Source organism: Halichoerus grypus, chromosome 1, assembly GCF_964656455.1.
Source record: "Halichoerus grypus chromosome 1, mHalGry1.hap1.1, whole genome shotgun sequence".
NCBI lineage: Eukaryota > Metazoa > Chordata > Mammalia > Carnivora > Phocidae > Halichoerus > Halichoerus grypus.
In genome coordinates this window covers 4,295,379-4,310,242 of record NC_135712.1, presented here as the reverse complement: position 1 = coordinate 4,310,242, position 14,864 = coordinate 4,295,379, and positions in this window count along the sequence as shown.

Genomic DNA, 14,864 nt, shown 5'->3' with positions numbered 1-14,864 from the left:
AGCGCGTTTGCCTGCAGACCCCCAGTCCCCGGCCCCAGCCCCTCGCTCCTTCCCACCCACCTGGCAAAACCCTGCGCCCCCCGGGCCCCACAGGAAACCCACAGGCTCAGGCAGGAAGCACTGAAAGGTCACGCTTGCCGGCTCAGCTAGCCTCAAGTGGCCTCTGGGCTGACCCACGCCACCCTCCGTGCGGGACAGCAGGTGTCAACCCCGGTCCCTGGTGGCAGCCGTCTCCACGCTGGGTCTCTGTCCTGCACCACCTCCAGCCCACAGCAAGCGGCCTCCCTCTGCAGTGGGGCCGAGCAAGGGGGCCTCTCAGCTTTCTGCCTTCCAGGCTCAGCCCCACCCCCACAAGAGCAGAGAGGGGAGGGGAGCTCCTCGGTCACTGCCCCCTCCCCCCGCACTGCACTCCCCTGGCCTCGCTCTGGGAGTCAGTCTCTCCTGTGTCCTCCCCTCCGGTCCCTGCCGGCCCTTTACACGCTCAGTCCTACCCGTCTTTAGTGGGGACCCTCCTCCCTGTGCTCAGGAGCCCCCCGCCCCCACCCTGCAGCCAGGCCTCCTCAGATGAGATTTTTGCCCCTTCTTTCATGCCCAACCCCTCCCGTAAGCCCAGAACAGCCGCTCAGGGACTGGGGTCTGTGTTGTGTGAAGGTTTTCAGCCAGGTCTCCACCTCTCCCTTCTCCTCCTGCCGGTACAGAGGTCACATACCTTCCCTGACGGGGCCTGAGTCTGACAGAGGGAAGCTCTCGGATCCCTTTAGAGGGGGCAGCGCGGCCCCATACTTCGGGGGGCCCGGGACAACATGAACATTCAAGTAGTAGTAAGACCTTCTGGATGGCAGCAGCAGAGTATGAGCCTGGTGCAGGCCCTCTGGGGGCAGGCCCTTTTGAGCCCGGGGCCCTGTGACCTTGGGGCTCTGTGAGTTGGGGACCCTGTGACCTCAGGGTCTTTGGACCTCGGGGCCCTGTGAGTTCTACCCTGGAAGATGGTCAAGGTCATGGCCTGTGAGGTCGGCCTGGCCAGGGGCTTGCCCTAGAGAAATCACTTGGTCCTCACAGGGCAGAAGGGGGCAGGGTCACCTCGGGGACGGGGGTGTCCCAGAGCAGGTGTTAAATGAACACCGAGGTGGCTCCAAAGTTGTGGTGGCCTGCCTCTGCGAAATGAAACCCGAGTCTGGAAGTCCCTCACGGTCACCGAGCCAAAGGTCGAAGGACAATGCACCACAAGCGGCCAGTGGGGCTTTGAGCTACAGCAATCCCAAAACTTCGTTGTCGCTTCTGCAGTTTGTAAGTCTTGCCCCCGGCCTCTGTCGGGGAGCGCTCCAAACACCTCTGCTTGGCACAGCCCGATCAGATTGATTTTCGATCAAATAAGTCAGCTCCTAAACGTGTTAATAGGTCTCCGTTTATCTTTTCAGGCAGGAGGTGAGAGTTCTGCCTGTCTGCAAGCGTGGGCACTGCCCTGACCCCTGGAAGGGGCGCGGGCGGGGCAGGGACCTGGAAGGGGCCCGGGGGGTTTGGTCACTCAATATGCAAATGAGGAAAGAAAGGCCCACAGTGACAAGGCTCCAGGGTCCCTCGGGGAGTGGCGCTAGGCTCCACCCTGGTGCATTACGGGCACAGTGCCGGCTGACCCCACACGGCCTTGGGGATGGTGCTCCTATTAGCCCACTTTACAGATGAGGAAAGTGAGGACCTTTGCCAAGTCCCTGAGGCTGCGGAGGCAGAGCTGGGCTGGAACCTGGGTGGAGGCGGATCCGAGGCAGGGGGTGTGGCTCTAGCTGAGCCTGGATGGGCCAGAACCCACCCCTTCCCTGCCACAAGCCCAGGGACAGGCCAGGACTGCGACTCACCAGCTCCTGACGCCAGCTCAGCCCCCTCCCGGGCTCAGAGCCGCTCCCCAGGCTGGTCAGGCCAGCCTGCCCTCCGGGTGCAGGAGGGCAAAGGCTCGAGGAACAGGCCCCAGGTGCTTGAGAAGGAGCTGTGTCACGAGAGCAGCCCCAGGCCGGCAGCCCTGGGCCAGGGTGGAGCTGGGCAGGTCGCTGCACACACAGAGCTGGAGCCCCCGGCCTGGTGACTTCGGGGAGGGGGGAGTCGGGGGAGCCGGAGAAGCTGGGGGCCCGGCGCACGCGGTGCTGGCAGGGGTTAAAAACAGCGCTGAGAACCTAAGCGTGTTGGGGCCTGACAGGAGACACCGCGGGCTCGGGGCATTGTTCTCAGGATGCTTTGATCCGGGACTCTCACTGTCTCAGGGCAAGGAAGTTTGGGGCTCTGCATTCTTGAGGTTTCTCAGCTATTCCCTTGGAGCAGCGGGCTGGGTTCTCACCACCCCACTGTTCCCTGGGGAACACTTCTGGTTTTGGCAGAAAGCTCCCGAAGGGCCGAGGGGCCAAGCGTGAGGCCCTGCTGCATGTGGGCTTCTCTCCCATTATGGTGGGTTCCCCGTGTCCCACAGAGAGCTCAGGCTCAGTCCCAGCCCCGAGCGCCCGTGCCTGTGCCCGGATTTGGAAATCAAAGTACAATGTGGTCAGTCTGGACAAGGCTGAGCCCCAAATCCAACAACGGGCGTCCTGGAATTAAAGAGACACACCAGGAGACAGGCAGAGACTGGGGTGATGCATCTGCAAGCCAAAGAACGCCGAGGGTCACCAGCCACCCCAGCAGCCAGGACAGAGGCCGGGAGGCATCCTGCCCTCGGGCCCTTGGAGACAGGCGGCCCCGCAGACACCCCCCTCTCTGGCTTCCGGCCTCCAGCCTGGGAAAGGAACTTCCTGCTGTTCGAGCCGCCCAGTCTGTCCAGGGACTGATACCCTGATCCGGCCCCACCTCCACCAGGCTGTCTGCGGTGTTCCGCCCCCCTGTTACATTTCTGTGACCCCCCCTCGGAAAGAAAGTGGAATAGGGAAGGGAAAGCCACACGGAGTGGCAGGGCCTGGGACCCCCAGAGAAAGGTCCGTGGGTACACGGTGAGGAGGGGAAGCCAACTCCGGATTATCTGGTCGGCCCGGCAGGCCATCCCCGTCCCGCCAATAGGCCCAGGAGACAATGTCCAAGCAGAAGGGCCGAGACCGGAGGCAGAGGCCAGGAAGAGAGTTGTGGGCTCTCCCCGGCCCTCCCATCAGCCCCCTGTCCTGCCAGGGCCTCCCTAGGTTCGGGTGTCCTGGCTCCACCCTGGGGGGGGACTCTCCGCTTGCCCAGAACTGCATTCTCTCCCCTCACCTGCTGGATATTTCCACCAGGCGTCTGTCCAGGCTCCCTTCTCCTCCCCAAACCCTGCCCAGCTTTGTTCTCCTCTGTCCTGGGGCATCTCCAAGGTCAGAAGGGAAGGGGCTTCTCTCCCGAGGCTCTGGAGCTGCCCACTCATTCCCCTAGCCCCTCCTGGCCAAGCCAGGCCTTCGTCCTCTGACCCCATGCTGCTACCCACCTCCCCACTCGGCCCCCCGCAGCCCTGCCCGTGGCCTCCAGGGTAAAGACCTGCTTCAACCATATGGGCCGGTGCAGCGTCAGCCTCCCTCTTTGCCCCGCCTCCCGCCACTCTCCCAGGGGACGCCGCCTGCCCCGCCAGAGCCGTGCCCCCCTGCTAGCCTGTGCCCGCCCACTCCCTTTAGCCTGCTCTCCAGACCGGGAAACCCCCGTTTTTTCTGTTGCCTCCTCTAGGAAGCCTTCTGGGAAGCCCCCATGTTCAGAAGGGGCCCTCATGCAGGTGTTCACACACGGTGGGGTTAATCGCGGTTCGTGCACCTGTGTCCCCTGCTGTCCACAGTGGCCTCCCCGCACGCAGGGACTGCGGTTCCGCACACGAGCCCCTGCTCAGCACGGAGCTCGTTCTTGGGGGGGAGGTCAGGCGAGGAGACTGAGGACTCAGCAATGGGCCAGGGGCTAATTCTCTGCCGTGGTCCATGTCCTATTTCCCCTGCCATCAACCCAAGGCAGGGTCTTCCCTTGCCCCCGGGCTGCCGTGCATTAGGTAATGATGGCGAATTCGGTGACAATCACTAAACGCCTATCTTTGGGGTCTGAAACAGCAGATGGAGGAAAGCGGGCTGTCCCCAGAGACGGAGTCAGAAGGGCAAGGTGGGGAGGCGTGGGGGCCGGCATCGCTGGCTGGGATCAGGCCTGCAGGGAAGGAGGAAGAAGGGAGGCAGCGGGCGGGCCAGAGCCTGGCGGGGCCAGCGGGCCTCCTTCCCAGAAGCTCGCCCACCATGCGGCCCCCTGGGGAGGGGCACCTGAGGGCCTGGGGAGCCCCGGGCCCCACAGGCAGTTTCGGCTCTGTCGTCCTATAGTGACTCGAGAATCATCGAGCTGCTCCTCGCTACCCGCTCTGGCTTGCTATGTGGGGAGAGCCTGATGCAAGTCCTGTCCGCATCACTGCATGGCCACACGGGGATTGCGAACGCGGCGAGGAGCCCACAGTCCACGCGAGCTGCTCGGAGTCGGGTGCCGCCGAGCGCGGACAGCACCCACTTGCTGGGGTCCAAGCCCGACGTGCCTCCTGAGGATACGGGGAAGTGGCGCCTGTGTTCCCAGAACCTCAGGTACCTGCTGGCTTCTCTCTCCCGGCCAACGGCAGCCCTCCTCACTGGTCAGCAGCTCTCCCCTCAAGGTCCCCGCTGCGCCCCCCAGCCAGCTCCCACACTTCAGAAATATAGGCTAAGAAAAAAATCTATTGCATTATTACCTTTCTAAAAAATGTGTGTGTGTAAACATATATACGCAGATAGTTATGGGCTGAATTGTGTCCCCTTACAATTCATATGTTCAAGTCCTAACCCCCAGGACCTCGGAGGGTCACCTTACTGGGAAAGACAGTCATTGCAAATGGACTTAGTTAAGATGAGGTCATCCTGGAGTAGAGTGGCCCTAAACCCAATGTGACCGGTGTCCTTATAAAAGGGACATTTGGACAGAGAGAGAGACATGCACACAGAAGGCCATGTGATGCAGAAGGCAAATGATGCATCTACACGCCAAGGAACCCCAAAGATGCCGGCAAACCCCTAGAAGCCGGGGAAGGAGCTGGAGCTGAGTGCCCGTCACAGCCTCGGGAGGAGCCGGCCCGACCCGCACGGCAGTCTTGGACTCCTGCCTCCAGACTTCGAGATGAGAAGTTTCTGTTGTGTAAGCCCCCCAGTCTGTGGGACTTCGTCACAGCCGCGCCAGGACATTACTACATGTACATACATGCACAAAATGCATGCCTCTTGAACGCATATGGAAAGTATAAAAATCGTAAAGAAGAAAATAACCCTACCTCTCAGGGATGCACACTTTTTGGTATAGGCCCTTCCATTTTTTTGCCCCGTGTGTGGGTACCAAGCTTAGTTTATACTGCACACTTTTCCTGTAAAATATTATCACTATTTTCCCATGTAATTAAATGTTCCTTGAAATGGTTCTATAATATTCTATCAAATAGCTAAGCAATTTTATTTAGATTGGTTCCAACTGTTTGCAATTTAAAAGTAATCCAAAATGAACATTCCCCATGCATAAACAATTTCCTACATTTCTGGGCATTTCCTTAGGATCATTTCTAGAAATGAAGTCGGGTCTGATGTAACCTCCAGACAGGGTTTCTACAGAGACATACTTCCAGAATCCTGAACTCCCCCACGTCATGTAATGGTACAGGTTTGAGGATGGTGGCCTCAATTGTTTGAACCAGCCAGATGAGTCTAAGAGCCCAGGGATTAGTCAGTGACCTTGGCCTAAGTTTGTCAGTATACAGAATTCCCATGACCAGAGAGATGCTTCAGAAATGAGCCTGCAGCCTGCTTACTGCTATGAAGACTCGGGGGACATTTGTCCTCACAGAGGCCTAAGGGAACAAAAGGCTCTTTGCTCTTTGAGAGACATTCTGGAAGCCAGCCTATTCTCCCAGATGGCACAGTATGAAGATGTGATACTTGGAACTGTGGCAGCCTTTTTGTCACCATGAGGGAGGCCCTTCGGGCAGAGCAGACAGAGTATGTCAGCAAGTTCTCAATGACACCGTTGAGCACGTTGGTCAAACCAACCCATTCCCAGACTTCACAGGAGTGAGAGCCCAGGAATCTCATATTAAAGCCAGGTTGAGTTAATACTTGCATCACATAGTCGTGGCAGATGCGGCCTCTGCCAGTGGCCACATACAGGGGAAAACACTAATAAGGGCAAGCTAGCCCTTTCCGTTCTCATTGGGCCCTGCACGACCTGCTTTGTCAATGCTCGTCTCCACCATCCTGTACAAGTTGGTGATATTAGTAAAAGGAAAGAGCTCTGGGCACAGCCTGCATGCGACCTGGAATGTACTCATCCTGGATTATCCGGTGGGCCCTAACCCCAGTGACCGGCGTCCTTATTAGAGGGGGAAAGGTCCCAGAGAGACAGCCATGTGAAGGCAGGGGTGGAGGCTGGAGGGTTGGAGGGGTGCAGGGGTGCACTCACAATCCAAGGAATCCCAAGTATCCTTATAAGAGAGAGGAGAGACCTGAGACACACAGACACGGCAGGGGGTGGGGGGGCACACGGAAACAGGGGCAGGGGTCCTAGTGCCGCGTCCTCAAGCCAAGGAACTACTCCAAGGGTGGCCGGCAACACCAGGGCCCGGAGTGGGGCTTGAAGCAGATTCTCCCCCGGGGCCTCCAGAAGGAACCAGCCCTGCCCACACCCTGATTTCAGAATTCTGGCCTCCAGAGGGGTGAGAATACCTTTCTGTTGTTTCCAGCATTTTTTGTCTTTTGTTATAGCATCCCCAGCACCTGATATGTCTGGGCATTCTCTTTGGCTCTGAATCTAAAGCAGCCCCCCAACAGAAAGCCCCACGGCTATAGCCACAGGGACAGCGTGTCTGTGGGACTTCCCGTCCAGCGCCCCTCATGCATGTTCCGTGGCACCCAGTGCCCCTTAAGACGGGAAGTGGGGCTTGAGAGAAAAAGCGTCAGGCCCGGCAAAGCTGGGGACCCCCTCGTAACACTCCATAGTCCCCTGTTGTAGGGACAGTCATAGGAGCAGGTCACCGGATCTGAGATGCCCCAGAGCAAACAGAAAAGTTAAAGCCGGAGTTTTTAATGGGTCGAGTTTCTGTCAGTAGGATCTTCTCTTTCATTAACACTTACTAATATGTCAAAGAAGAGGGGGTGCAGACACATGCAGGCCATCCTGGGCTAGTCCGCTGTGCTCAGCTTCTAGACGTTGAGACTAGCGGGTGGGCATGAAGTCCCGTGGTGGGCGCTGGCCCGTGGGTCCCAAGGCCGGTCTGCCCGGTGCCACGCTGTCTTCCTGGGAAGGGAAGGGGACGCTGGAATTTCTGGCAGATCCGAGCTACGTTCTCAGACAAAGGAAAGTCACACCTCTTTTTCCCTGCACAAAGCTGAGCTGGATGCAAGGTGTAGAGTTTATTTTGTGGGGAGGGGTGTGCTGGTGGGGTCTGCAGCCTTTTCTGTCTAGAACTCTGTGTCCCCACACGCGGCCCTCCTCGCTGCTCCCAGGCCGGGAGGGAGAGCTGCGCCCTCGGACCCGGACCCGGGGCCGGCGAGCGGCTGCTCGGAGCTCACGCCCCGTCGTGGAGCGCTCAGCAGTCTCCCAAGACGGCGCAAAGCGGAGAATGTAACATGGGTCATTAATGGTTTTTTATCGTTACATGTTGAAATGATAGTATTTTGGATATATGGGGTTAAATTATACTATTAGAATAAATTTTACCTGTTTTGTTTAACTTTTACAAATGTGGCTACGGGCAAGCCTCACACTACATCCGTGGCTCCCTCTCGTGGCCGGCGTTAGATTTCCGACAGTTTCCTGACGTGCTTGACCGAGGCAGGAAGGGAGGCCTCACCTTGGCCGCCCCCCTTCCCCTGGCTTCCTTGGAGACGAGATGTCAGCTTGCTGGGCCTGAGACTCACAGCGTACGCTCCCAGAGCCTTCCCGGTGTTCACTCTTTGGGTCCAGAGTCGAGATTGGGGCCATGTGAGGGGGGGCCGTTCATCAAAGTGTCTTTGGTTTTGATGGCTCACGGGGCGGGTGGGGAGCCTTCGCCCCTTGCCAAGGAAGACAATGCCCACGTTTTCCCTCTTTCCACTCACTCTGCTTTATGGAGGGTGGCGGTAAGAGTCCACACAGTCTTTGGGTGGACCATATGGGGGGAACAAGGTGTGTTGGGCTCATTATCCTCCAGCCTCTGGTAGAAACAGGTCCGTGTCTGCACTTGGTACGTGGAAGGCCAGGAGTCATCTGTGGGTTCTGGAAGGACAAGGGCTGGATTCGGGCTTTCCAGGACCCCACGTGGCCCAGCACAATGCTGAGCACCAGGTAGTGGGTGTAAAAATGCCTGCTGATAGAAGACAGGGGGCCCTGGCGGCTTTTTTCCCAGAACAGGTCCCCCTTACAGCCTCTGCAAGCTCACTCGCTTCCCAGAGGCCTGGGGATGTGTTGAGGGCCCGCTGTGATTATGTCCCACCCACGCATGCTGCAAAACACGTTTCCTTTAGCTGCTAAAGGGCTATAAGGAGGTAGAGAAGACACCGGGCAGAAGTGGGGTGACTTGGTGCGCTCTGGCCAGCAGGGGGCAGGGTGGCTCGCGCCTTCTCCCCTGCGCACTCCCAGAGCAAGGATGCTCGGCAGGGTCCCCGGACCTGTGACCATGAACCCTTGCTGAGGAAGGTCAGGCTGTACTTGGGGCTTCATTTCTGCTATTCGTTGGAGGCCACCATGGATGGACTGGAGGGCTCTCAGGGACTTGAGATGATGTAAATTCACTTTCTTAAAAAGATTGCTTCCTTGTTTCAAAATGAACGAAGCCATGCTCAAATAATAGGAACGCATTGAGAAATGGTCATGGAGAGACACCGCGGCGTTAGCTCAATATTAGAAAGGAGAGGTAAGCCAGGAGCCGCAAGAAACCACCAGCCCTGGGGCATGCGATCCGGAGAATTAAGGTACGTGCGATACATTATAAATCAGATACTGATAAATATCATGTGTGCGTCTCTTCAAGGACTGAGGTCTAAGAGTCATTCCACGTCGTAGAAGCAAAGGCCCGTGACTGCTCCTCTTCCTCTGCCAGGACATTCCAGAAACTTCCCTGGGGTTTGTCTGCTTCCTTTTATTGACACCTGTTTGTGTGCTTTCAATTTCTCAAGTCAGTGTTGCAAATGCCTGCTTTGGAAGATGCCCTCCTTGCCTCCCTGGTGTTTCCCTGCAGGGTTCATGAGCAGCCCCAAGGCTCAGTGGGCCGGAACGGGGACAGCTCCCACCCCCCTGAGGAATGAATCCCCTGGGCACAAGGGTGCAAATGTCGGACCCTAGGTCCAGAGAGTTAAACAATATTAAAATTCCTGCCCACCTTTAGGGATGACTGTCTCAGACGCATTCGTCTCATCCTGAGCCTCTTCTTCCATTCTGGCTTCCCTTCCTTCCTGCGCGGGCGGCCCTGGGGTCCAGGGGTCCTCCTCTCGAGGGGGCGGGGTCTGCTTCCTCCGGCCAAGCAGCTTCCACTCTCACCTCACATGGGTTGCATCTAGAAGACATTGTGGTTTATTGCATTGTGTTTTATATTACCTAGATTGTTCAATTGCCTCTAATTTTTATTAGAAGGGGAGTGCAGTAAAATGCTTGCGTCACTGAACAGCACTGAAGCTCGCTGCTCAGAGACGGCGAGCTCTCGCACTAAGCTGCCGGCAGCACAGCTGGATCCTGTGCCAAAGGCTCTCGGGGGAAGGTGGACGGCGCGGCGTCCCGGGGCCAGAAAGGCCATCCTCGGTGCGGCACCAGTATCCGCCCCTGGGACCCGGGACGCAGCCTGGCTGCTGGGGCTCCACCCCACACGTGTTGTGCACAGACGGGTCGGTTCTCTGAGCCAAAGGCTGTCTGTGATTCCTGTTGGCTGGACCGCAGCAGGACAGACGCCTGGGTTCAGAGAGGCAGCTTCCAGACGAGGGAGCTCCAGCCCTTGCCTTGACTGCAGGCTAAGCGGGCAGCCACCCAGCTCTCTCCCAGACGCCTCAGCTCACACGGACCCAGGAACACAGGGTGCTAGAGACACCGAGAAGCACCCGTATCCAGGAGATGGGGATGGGGAGGCAGTAGAAAGCCTGAAGCCCACCTCTCGTCCCTTTGCTAACAACTGCTCTGTATTCTTGGGTATTCAGGAAGGTGATGTGAATGTCCCCTGCCCTTGTGTTGAGCACTGCAACAATGAAAAAGGCATTTTCTTTTCTTTTTCTTTTTCTTTCTTTCCTTTTTTTTTTTTTTAGTAAAACCGGTTCCTGCTAAATGCCCTGAATCCTGCTGTGGGAGTCCTAGCCTTCCCATCCTTGCTGAAGCTTCCCTGAGCCCGAGCAAATGAAGGTTGGCAGGCTGAGTTTGCGCATTTGGGAGCAGAGGGTCTGGCTGAGTGATGGGACCCCACACACGGGCACAGGCCGGAAGGATGGGGAGCCTCACGCAGAACTGACCGCAGGGCGCCGTGGCAGTATGGCCTTACACCCTTCCCGGACCCCAGTGTGGCCCACAGCCCCAGCACCAGGGCTATCCGGCCAGGCCAGGCCTCAGCCTCTAGGAGGGCATCTGTGCATCTGGGTTCAGGATGCATCGTCCTCAAAACAAAGGCAGCGCCTCCCAGATTCCTTTCCTGCCTTCTGCCAGAAAGCCCCACTGCCAAGACACACAGGAATGTGTGCCCGCCTCCAGCAACTCTAGCTGAAGGGCCTGGCCGGGGCTTTGATCTGGGTCCTGGAGCGCAGTGTGGGAAGCTCGCTGCAGCTCAGGCCTGGGAACAAGCCCAGGCATCCCAGCTCGCTCCCTCCCCTGCAGCGCTGGGTGCAGGGGCCCAGAGGACAGCCAGAGGTACCAGGACGAAATGCCAGTCTCACTGGAGGGAGGCTCCAGACAGCCAGGTGCAAACCGTGTCCCAGCTTCTGGCCTGGATGCTCGAGAGTGCCCATGCTTTCCCACGAGGTCACAAAACGCACGCTCCTGGCTCTCTGTCACCTGTTGTAAATCAACCCGTGCCTGCTGGCTTCTCCTTCAGTCAGCCATCCACCAAACACACTGAATCCTCACCCCCCCGGCGGCATGCTTCATGCTGGGAAGGAAAATGCATCCATCAGAGCCTCTGGCTGGCTGAATATTCCAAGCCTCACCCAGAAGACACGTGAGAAACGGAGGCTCAGAGGTGAGACTTCCCTAGCTTCTGCAGTTGCTAGACGAGAGAGACACAACATCCTTGGGAATGGAATTTTTTTTTTTTAATTTAAGATTTTATTTTTTGGAGCAATTTTAGGGTTATAGTAAAATTGAGAGCAAGGCAGAGGAATTTTCCATGGACCCTCTGCCCCCACATTTGCACAGACTCCCTATTACCAACATCACTCACCGAACGGTAAGTTTTTCACCAAGGAGGACCCTACATTGACACATCATCATCGCCCAGAGTCCGTAGTTTGCATATGGCTGCCTGTTGGTGCTGTATGTTCTATGGGTTTGTACAAGCATATCGTGGCACGTATTCACCACTATAGCATCGTATAGAGGGTTTTCACTGCCCGAAAAATCCTGTGCTTTGCCTGTTTATCTTCCCCACCCTCGACCCCTGATCTTTTGACTGTCTCCATGGTTTTGCCTTTCCCATAATGTCATATAGGTAGAATCCTACAGCATGCAGCCTTCTCAGACTGGCTTCTGTCATTCAGTGATCCGCACTCACGGTCCCTCCGTGTCTTCTCATGGTGTGATGGCTCATTTCCTTTTAGCACTGAGTAGTCTCCCATTGACTGGATGGACCAGTTTATTTATCCATTCACCCGCTGGAAGGACAGCTTGGTTGCTTCCAAGGTTTGGCGGTTATGAATAAACCTGCTATAAACATCCGTGGGCAGGTTTTCATACGGACATAGTTTTTTCACTCCTTTGGGTAAATACCATGGAGCATGAATCCTGGATCATATGGTAAGAGTATGTTTCATTTTGTAAGAAACCGCCCAACGGTCTTCCAAGGTGGCTGCACCATTTTGCTTTCCCACCAGCAGTGAATGAGCGCGCCTGTCGCTCAATGGCCCTGTCAGCATTTGGTGCTGTCTGTGTTCTGGATTTCGGCTATGCTAGTAGGTTTGCAGTGGCATCTGGATTGTTGTTTTAATTTGCTTTTTCCTGATAACATATGATGTGGAGGGAAATGAACATTTATTAGCCTATGACTAGTGTCCTCCACGGGCGTCAAAAAAGTCATCCTTCTAGGATATGCTGAATGTCAACTATGGTCCTGGGTTCTATTTAAAGAGTGTATGCACATATGTTAAATAAAGAGAGTACTTGATCTGTAACAAAGTATATTTTTATAAATAAAAAGAATTAAAAATTTAGAAAAGGAGGTGTATCACTTCAAAAAAAAGATCGGAATAGAACTTTGCATTATACATTCTCTTAAACGCGCTTTGAAAGAACTACCCCTGGGCGTTCTGGAAAATGCTCCGAAACCAGTATTGCAAGTCTGAATAGTGTTACACTAGAAAACAAAAGGAAATATTGATAGAAAGCCTATAAATTTAAAGATGTTTCCCTGGGACGATAAAGAGGCAAAGGTGCCGTGTGGACCCAGCAGAGGGCTTAGCACTTCCTGCTGGGCATCGTACCTTGGATACTCTTGTGGGTCCTTTGCTGCTGGTAGTAAATTTCTTTTTCTTACTGACGGACAGACAGACTTATCTTGGGGTGGATGGTAAGAGTACATTTTGTCTTGTGAGAAAGTAGAAGGTAATGGAAAAAAAGAATGTAAGGGAATGATTTAATTGTGAGATTATATATAAGATCTGCAGACAGTTAAGGAAATAATAGGAATCGTGTGCTCTATAGCAAAATTATTTATTTAAATAAATAAACTTTTTATTTCTTTAAATTACTTTTATAAATAAAAAATAAGTTTAAAACAAAGTTTATTATTTTGCTTAAAAGTTTGTAATTTTCAGGGTACCTGGGTGGCTCAGTCGGTTAAGCGTCTGCCTTCTGCTCAGGTCATGATCCCAGGGTCCTGGGATTGAGTCCTGCATCGGGCTCTCTGCTCAGCGGGGAGTCTGCTTCTCCCTCTACCCTTCCCCCTGCTCCTGCTCTCTCTCTCTCACTTTTTCTCTCTCTCTCAAATAATAAATAAAATCTTTAAAAGTAAGACTAAAATAAAATTTTGTAATTTTCAGCTCTGATCTCATGACTAATAACATAAGGGGGAAAAGGGCACGTGGTAAGATAAATCCCAGGAAGACAGAGTCCAGTTGAGACAGAAGCATGCCAGCAGGTGTGGGAGAGGGTGGGATGAAGAGCTGCCTGGCCTCCACGGTTGGATGATACTAGGATGGCCTAATGCACTGGAAATGATGTAGTGGGTGATGCTGGGCTAAGTTCCGATGCGCTGTGTGAATGTGGGGTCTGGTGTCAGTTTTGCTGACCAGGTGGCCTATTCAGGGCTAGATGGGTCAGGGTCTGTGCTGGACGTGGTCACCACTTCTGGAGCACATGGGCCAGCAAGAGAGACAATGGACAAGTGCCAGGAGGTGCAACGGGAGACTTGAAGGACAAGCAGCGGGGAGCATCCCCCACCCCTCGGGCCAGACAGAGGGGACAGCACCCGTGTGAGCCTGGCATAGGAGAAGGAGCAATGCAGGGAATGGAGATGCTGTCCTGGCTGAGGACAACAGAGACCCCGAGGGGAAGCATCTGGTTTCTCCCAGTCCCTAAGCAGCAGTAGGAAGCTGATTCACGCTGACAAAGCACTTCCTCCTTACTATGCTCTAGCACAGGACCAGGAAATAATAACATGCGTGCTTATGGGCAAGGACATTCTGACAATCCTCAGGACCTGCGGTCTGTGGGTGAGGGTGAGGAAGGAGGATGTGATGTGCAGTCACCTTCTCTCGGGGCAGGGTGGAGTGAGGAGGGGCAGGGCAGGGCCTCAGCTGGTGTCTGGATGTCTGGTGTTGAGGGCAGTCACCCTCTCCAGCCAGGCCCTGGGCTGCAGGAGTGGGCAGAGGGCTTTGCAGTCAGGCAGACCTCGCTGCGAATCCCAGCTCTCTGCTCACCAGCTGTGCCACTCGGGGTGGTGACTCAGCCTGGCCTGGCCTCAGTTTCCCCTTCTGCCAAATGGGCATAAGAATCGCAAGGTTAGGATTGTCAGGACGATTACAGAGGGTGAGCGTAAAGCATCTCACACCGTCTGGCTGTTAATAGGAGCTCGAGAAATTAAAGTTGTTAGTATTTGCAATTTATTTATTTATTTATTTAAAATAGAATGTCTGTCAGGGCGCCTGGGGGGCTCAGTCAGTTAAACGTCTGCCTTCAGCTCAGGTCATGATTTCAGGGTCCTGGGATCGAGTCCTGCATCGGTCTCCTTGCTGGGAGGGGAGCCTGTTTCTCCCTCTCCTTCTGCTGCTCCCCTTGCTTGTGCTCTCTCTCTCTGTCAAATAAATAAAATCTTAAAAAATAAAAATAAAAAATATAATAAAATAAAATAGAATGTCTGTCCTCTGCCCTAAAAGATTTTGAACCACAGTATATAAATCAGGACAATTCCCTTAAAGTTATAAAGTGAGAGCAGAGACGCCTCAGGGGGACATCTACGGTGAGCTCATTCCTGCAGAGAGAGCTGCCTTGAGCTCATGCTTCCCAGGTACTGCGCGCAAGCCTGGTGAGGGGTCCTCCTCACCCCCAGGATGCCTGCCCACCAGAAGGCTGCCTCCCTCCAGCAGAGAAGTTCTCGAGGGCCTTAAAGATACACGTGCATTTATATGTGTGTGTTTGCATAGGTAACACATTCACATGGCTTAAATACAGATTCAAAAACACGCACATAGTATAACATGCATGTGCATATATTTAGCGCATATTTCACATACAGTCAA